This window comes from Triticum aestivum, chromosome 1D, assembly GCF_018294505.1.
Source record: "Triticum aestivum cultivar Chinese Spring chromosome 1D, IWGSC CS RefSeq v2.1, whole genome shotgun sequence".
NCBI lineage: Eukaryota > Viridiplantae > Streptophyta > Magnoliopsida > Poales > Poaceae > Triticum > Triticum aestivum.
In genome coordinates this window covers 115039383-115045791 of record NC_057796.1, presented here as the reverse complement: position 1 = coordinate 115045791, position 6409 = coordinate 115039383, and the positions used below count along the sequence as shown (strand labels likewise).

Sequence of the window (6409 nt, the reverse complement as noted above, 5' to 3'; positions counted from 1 at the left end):
TTCTTATATATTACTCCCTCTATATCAAAATAAGTGCCGCCGACTTAGTACAACTTTGTACTAAGTTGTTGTACAAAGTTGTACTAAATCAGCGACACTTATTTTAGTACGAAGGGAGTATAAATAATCATGGTCAAATCCTCGTATATGTAGGACTGATTTATGCTTATGTACTCCTTTAATGTTGTAGTACATGTCTTTTTAAAACCTGTGTGTTAGTTAAACAGTTTATGTGTTGACTGTAAATCTTAAAAAAAAATATGTAACACCTCGCATGATAAATACTACTCTCTCCGTTGTATAACGTAGTTCATATACATTTTTGGAAAGTCAAACCTCACATACTTTGATCAAGTTTGTGGAGAAAAACACAACACCTAACATGATAAATACTACTTTCTCCGTTCCATAATTTAGTTCATATAGATTTTTTGAAAAGTCAAACTTCACAAACTTTAATCAAGTTTATGAAGAAAAATGTTTACACCTAGAATACCAAGCATATATGATTAGATTCATCATAAGATGTACTTTCATAATTTATATATTTTGTACATTTAAATAGTTTTGTCTATAAACTTGATCAAAGTTTGCAAACTTTGACTAATACAAAAAAGTAATTTATAGACACTATATTATGGAACGGAGAAAGTACAATGTCTAAAGAAAGGCCCATTCAACAATAAGAATTTGTGGTAAAAGTGTGAATTTGGAGATGATGTGATGTCCTAAAGTAAGACCATAAAGCAACGATGACATATCATTGGGCACACCCAGTGCCCCTGATCTTTGATCGCTTCGTTTGAAATTTTCAAAATAAAAACTACTCCATTTTTTCCTCTCTAAGGCCAAAGAAACAACAACATCAATGCACAATAGAATAAAATAAGAAAACCCTCCGCCGATTGCAGCTCATCAAATTTAAGTTTTGGATCCAGCCTATTATTTATCACCATGGCCTTCTCTGTTTTGACCTGTGCTTCGGTTTCGCAAATAATAGAAACATGCTGTATTTGTAGCATACATTTTGTCTTGATGACTTTTGGAAAGAGCAAGCGCCAAGCGGCAGCAGGCGACGGCACGAGACCCATTGGCTCGACGGGTGCATTCAGGTGACAGGCGGCAGGCGGAGGCAGCAAGGCCAGAAAAGGTGCCGCCTGCGACGACGCAGGTAAAAAAGCCGACGAGATCCGCCATTGAACTGACGCCTGATCGGCCTCGCAAAGCTCCACCGAAAAGCGAGGCGGCCACGGAATAACCTGCGGATAGGGGCATGAAACCCGCGTGGACCGCCTGCGATTCCCTCCCAGGTGCCGCTGACAGCGCGTCGCGTCCGGCACTAACACGCACGGGCCGAGCAATGAGCAAGGAATATATATAAAGCGCAGGCGAGTTCAGCAATCCGTCGTTCGTCCTAGGCGTGCGTGCTTGCTCATCCTCGCCTGGGACTGGGACTGGGACTCGCTGAGATCCCTCGCTTCCGTTCCATGGCGCAATGATTCTGTCGTCGAACTCCTGCGGTCAATGGCCCTTTGCCTGCACTGAAAACGACTGTCGGGCGAAAAAGCTCATTGCTGGGACCGGACGGCGTTCAGCTTCAGCGGCAGCGGCGGCGGTTGGCGAGGAGGAAATCATATCGGCTCTTCAGGGCCTGGGATTCGGGGAGCAGAACGGGTGGCATTCGATCGATCTTTGTTATCCTGAAATCGCGGTTGATGCATGAACTGAGGGCAGCTTTACCTCCAGCTGACAGCGTGAGACGAATCCATCGATGGGAGTCATCGAGTAAAAATGGAACGAAAAGTCGAAAAGGATTATGTGGAACAGGGAACAGGATGCGTTTATTAGTCTTTTTGTAGTTTGGGTCAAACTTTGACCAATGATTTAACTATCAAAATAAATAAATTATATACCCTAAAATAGTATCATTGGAAAACTTTTTCAAATATGAATCCAACAATATAAGTTTGTGACATATGGCTCATAATTTGTTAGTCAAATCTACGGTTAAAATTGGGCACGAAATACGAATGGGACCAATAAACCCGGACGGAAGTAGTATATCATCATTTTGCACTTAAAACGAGAGTTCTTGCTAGCAACTGGCACATTTTTGGACTCATACATATACAAAAGTATCTACGCATAAGGAAAGAGAATCACATACTCCCTCTGTTCCATAATGTAGTGCATATAGATTATTTGAAAAGTCAAATTTTCCAAACTTTGACCAGGTTTATAGAGAAAATTATTTATATCTACAATACCAAATATATACAATATGAAAGTACGTCTTATGATCTCTACTCCTAATATCTGAATTGGTGGGATTGCGTCCACGATTTATTTTCGTCTGGTTTATTTTCGTCCGGTTTATTTTCGTCTCACATCCCACCACCATATCTCCTCACATTGATTTTTTTGCCCTCACAATAAAAACTTTCCTAACTTCTCCAAAGTTTCCTAACTAGGCACGTTATAAACGGGCAGGAACCGATATCACGTTACCAATAAAAACTTTCCTAACCTTTTCATCTTTCCTAACTAGCCACGTCACAAACCAGCAGGAACCAATAGCAGTTACCAAACAATAAAATCCAGTTTTCTAGTAATTAATTCCAAATCTCAACTTTTCTAATGCAACGATCCGTACTTTCCTAATAATTAAATAGAGTCTGCGGTGATAATTTGTCTCGTTTGTTCCTATTCATCTCAAAAAATCGCCATTCAACCTACCGTATTTCTGTACGGAAGATATCCTAGACAAATAGGACGTGATCGTGATCTGATTTGATTGCACATGACGCGACACACTTTGTAAAAGGAGCGTCGCACGCATTCCCCGCCAGACTTCATGGCGCCTCCCATCCTCCATGTCTACTGCCATACCACGCAATACCTTCTCCCATTCTCCAGCGGTTCCGCATCCCTGCAACACCAATAGGCTCGCAGCCTTCCGGCTGCTGATCCTCCATCATAGTCTTCGACCCCTCCCCGCACCCCGCTAGCGCGACACCCGCTGCCCCGCTCGCACATGTAGGTGTTGGTCAGCGTCTATCTCGCTTATCCCGCGGCGGAGCTCGCCCGATCGTTGTCGGTGCCATGGCCATCTTGCACATGGAGCCACCTCCGCCGCCATCCGCCAGCCTCGGCGACGAGCGCAACCCCGAGTACTAAGAGGCTATGCGAGGACGATGAGGCCGAAGAGTCCAAGTTTGTTCCTTGGCCGCCACCCTTCCTCTCGCATGCGACCACTGTACCATCTCGCCGCACGAGCACGACACCCCCGCTACCATCCCTCGAACGACGCCCTATCCTCGCCTCCGGCTGCCTCCTGAATCCCCCCACCATGCCGCCTCACCTCGCCGACTCACTTGCACCTGGCAACCGCCGACGCCGGATCCCGTCTCCATGGTCAGCATCGTCGGTTGCCTCCCGCTGCCCGGCCACTTCCATCTTCTCAAAGAAGCCGACGGCACTGGGCTCTTGCTGCCACGCACCTCCCCGTGTCCGGCCGGTGGCAGCATGTCGAATTGGTCGCCATACCACCAAGTAGCCAACGGTAACTGCCTGGAGTGCCTTTCTCTGCCCGAAGATCTCATTTCCGATCTGGATTCTAGCAACTATGGGGCACAATAATCACCGCTTTTGTCTGCATAACCTTGCCATTAATCCAAGTAAGCACTCCTTTTTTGCTTGTTGTATGTACCCTGTGATAGTTGCTTGGTTGCTTTTGTTGCTGTTGGCACTGGTTATCATGGGAGAGTTGGAGAGAGCACATGGATAAGCAGCTCACCCGCTTCCTGAACCAAAATTTCGATTTTGCATGAACGGTTGTTCTCTGTTCTCAAACTTTCTTTTGATTTTAGGTCTGTATGTATGAATGGTAGTGTTTGCTCGATGCTGATTGGTATAAGGACAGAAGGATGTATGTAGCTTTTTCATCTGTTGGACAATTGGATGTTTCACACTAACGTAATTGAGTGAGGCTTGGTATTCAGGACAAAGTTATTAACGAAGGTTGACTTAGCTAGGTCCTGCAGATGCAAGATACAGTATGCGAGACGATTGGATTATCATTTGCGACAATGTTATTGTCATTAGTGTTCTAGCGGCATTATTTATAGTCCCCGAGGCATTATTTATAGTTCATAATTTTTACATAAATCATAAATCTGAAATGTTCAAGCAAAATCATATGACTTGTTTAGCTCCGAAATTGACAGATGTAGGAAACTAAATTCTTCCATGTCCGAGACATTTCTTTTGAGTTCAGTTTTCTCCAACATCTTATTCTTAGGGATGTCTAAACTGATAGAGAGCAATTAACAGCAGAAATTGTCTCAAGAACCTTAGGAGCTGAATGTGAGTAAGCTTTGCATGGAACCAAATTTTCAGTTATAATGGCACAAGATTTAGTTTCCTCCGGTATCTCACTCATGGGCATATCTCATGTACCGGAGCCATCCACACCGACTGTATAGGACCAGGCCTCCACTGCTCCGGCGCTTCACCAGGCAGGCGGCCACCAGGGTTATGTTCTACTCTCCATCCTTCCTTTCTTCCGCATCCATTCCGCTCACTACATTTTTTTCATGCAGTGCGAGGAAATTGGACTAAAGATGATGGATACTAATGAGGAAGTGGGACAGTGGGAGGATTGCCGAAGCTGGCCAAGCAAAAGTAAGTGCTTCTCCTCTGTGTTTAAGAAATAAAAAATCGGTGTTTAAATGTTTGACCCAAGGCAGGTGCAAAGAATGCTAGCTTCTTCTGCTTGCGAGAATGATATGTGAGAATATATTAGTTTATTTCTTGAGGGGAGGAGAATATATAAAATTCGTGCATAAAACATTGTTAAACATGTATAAAATAATGCTCCTGATGTATAAAAAAGTATAAAGTGTATGTAAAAAGTAGACATAAAAACATATTTAAAGAAATGTTAATCATGTATTTGAAAAATGTTAATTATGTGCATAAAAATGTTCATGGTGTGCTACCTGATGTGCTACCACCATAGCCTTATCCAGATGCTGCAAGGGCAGCAACTGGACACCGTCATCAAGTAGGTAGTACAAATCCCCCTCGGCTCCCTTCATTGTTAGTCATTGTTTCGATATGAGTGGAAACATTCTGGCTGGAGATCATTGTGATGTTTGATGGAGAATGATATTTGAGTTGATGTTGCTTTATGTAGTTATGATCATATGGTTGTCATTTCCTGCATGTCACGATCTAAAAGGAGAAGAAAATGGATGCAATCATTTACATGTTGTTGTGTATATTAACTTAAAGGGTCCACATGTCATGGATGGAAATTGGATGCATGAACCTAATAAGTAGTCCTAATAAGGGATTTCTCAGTGTGCTAACCATCTTCATTCATACATACCTGAAGTAGATGAAACTGATAAGGTTCCATGTGAATCTGAGTCCCCTGATGAAGCCGCATTTGTTATTCAATTAGAGTAAGAGCTCAACAAGAGGACGCATACAAGCACGCCAAATTTCATATTCAACAGCACACTTGGCTTCAAACACAAGTTCCATATACAGATCACAGTGTCAAAAATTGCAATATTTTCAAATCATTATAAATTCAATAATACTTTCAATTCACGTTGTTCTTTGTCTGTCGAGAAATGGTTACTTAGTTGATTATTATGACCAACAACAACCATAATCATACCACTTCCTTTTTACAGGGGCCCTGCATCGAGGTTGATGGAGACGATTGAGCTACTCGCCGATTATTGGTAACAATGTAGAGAAGCTCTATCAAATTGCCTTGGTTGGAGCAGAACCATAGGGTTCAGGTTGCAGCTCACTGTGCAGTTAAGATCATAGGGTCAAAAATTCCACGTGAACTCTTTAGTTCATATCGTCTTTACTACCAGCTTGGTTAAATTTTCTTTGGGATACCAGCTTGGTTAATTGTTGCCCTATCTTTCATATAATTGAGCCCATAGGTGGTACCGACAATGCTATAGATGTTTATTTTGTTTTATGGATCCAATCTTTGAGCTCGTTTATGATCAGCTACGCTCAGTGCCATTTCCGTGTTCTTTTGCGATAGTTCATATTTTCTGCAGATTTATATTATAAATGAAATGTGTTGTCACTTTACTTCTTTGAGAGAGACCCGTGTTAAAGATGATCAACTCAATTTACTGGAAACAAAAGTATGGTGAGAAGCAGTTCATCTTATGTACGAATAGTAACTTGGTGGAACTTGGTGCACTCAGCTGTAGGTGCACCCAATATACAAAAAAGAAGGACTTGAAAAAATGTCAAAAAATCTTAAAAATTTCTGGAAACATATATGACCAGACGTTGTACACGTATAAAAACTTTCATGAAGGAATACTTTCCAACACGACAAAAACAAAAATCACCACTATATACAAGT

General features: G+C 42.2%; 1 long non-coding RNA gene across 2 annotated transcripts; it reads left to right on the top strand.

The window, feature by feature from the left end:
- The first annotated feature begins 2869 nt into the window (after positions 1-2869).
- Positions 2870-5982, top strand: LOC123166483 (uncharacterized). Of its 2 annotated transcripts, XR_006483566.1 has the most exons (3): positions 2870-3677; positions 4301-4683; positions 5706-5982. It is a non-coding gene; the product is annotated as an uncharacterized lncRNA (long non-coding RNA). The 2 variants fall into 2 exon arrangements; XR_006483565.1 differs by having other exon boundaries at positions 2870-4683.
- Positions 5983-6409: the final 427 nt, after the last annotated feature.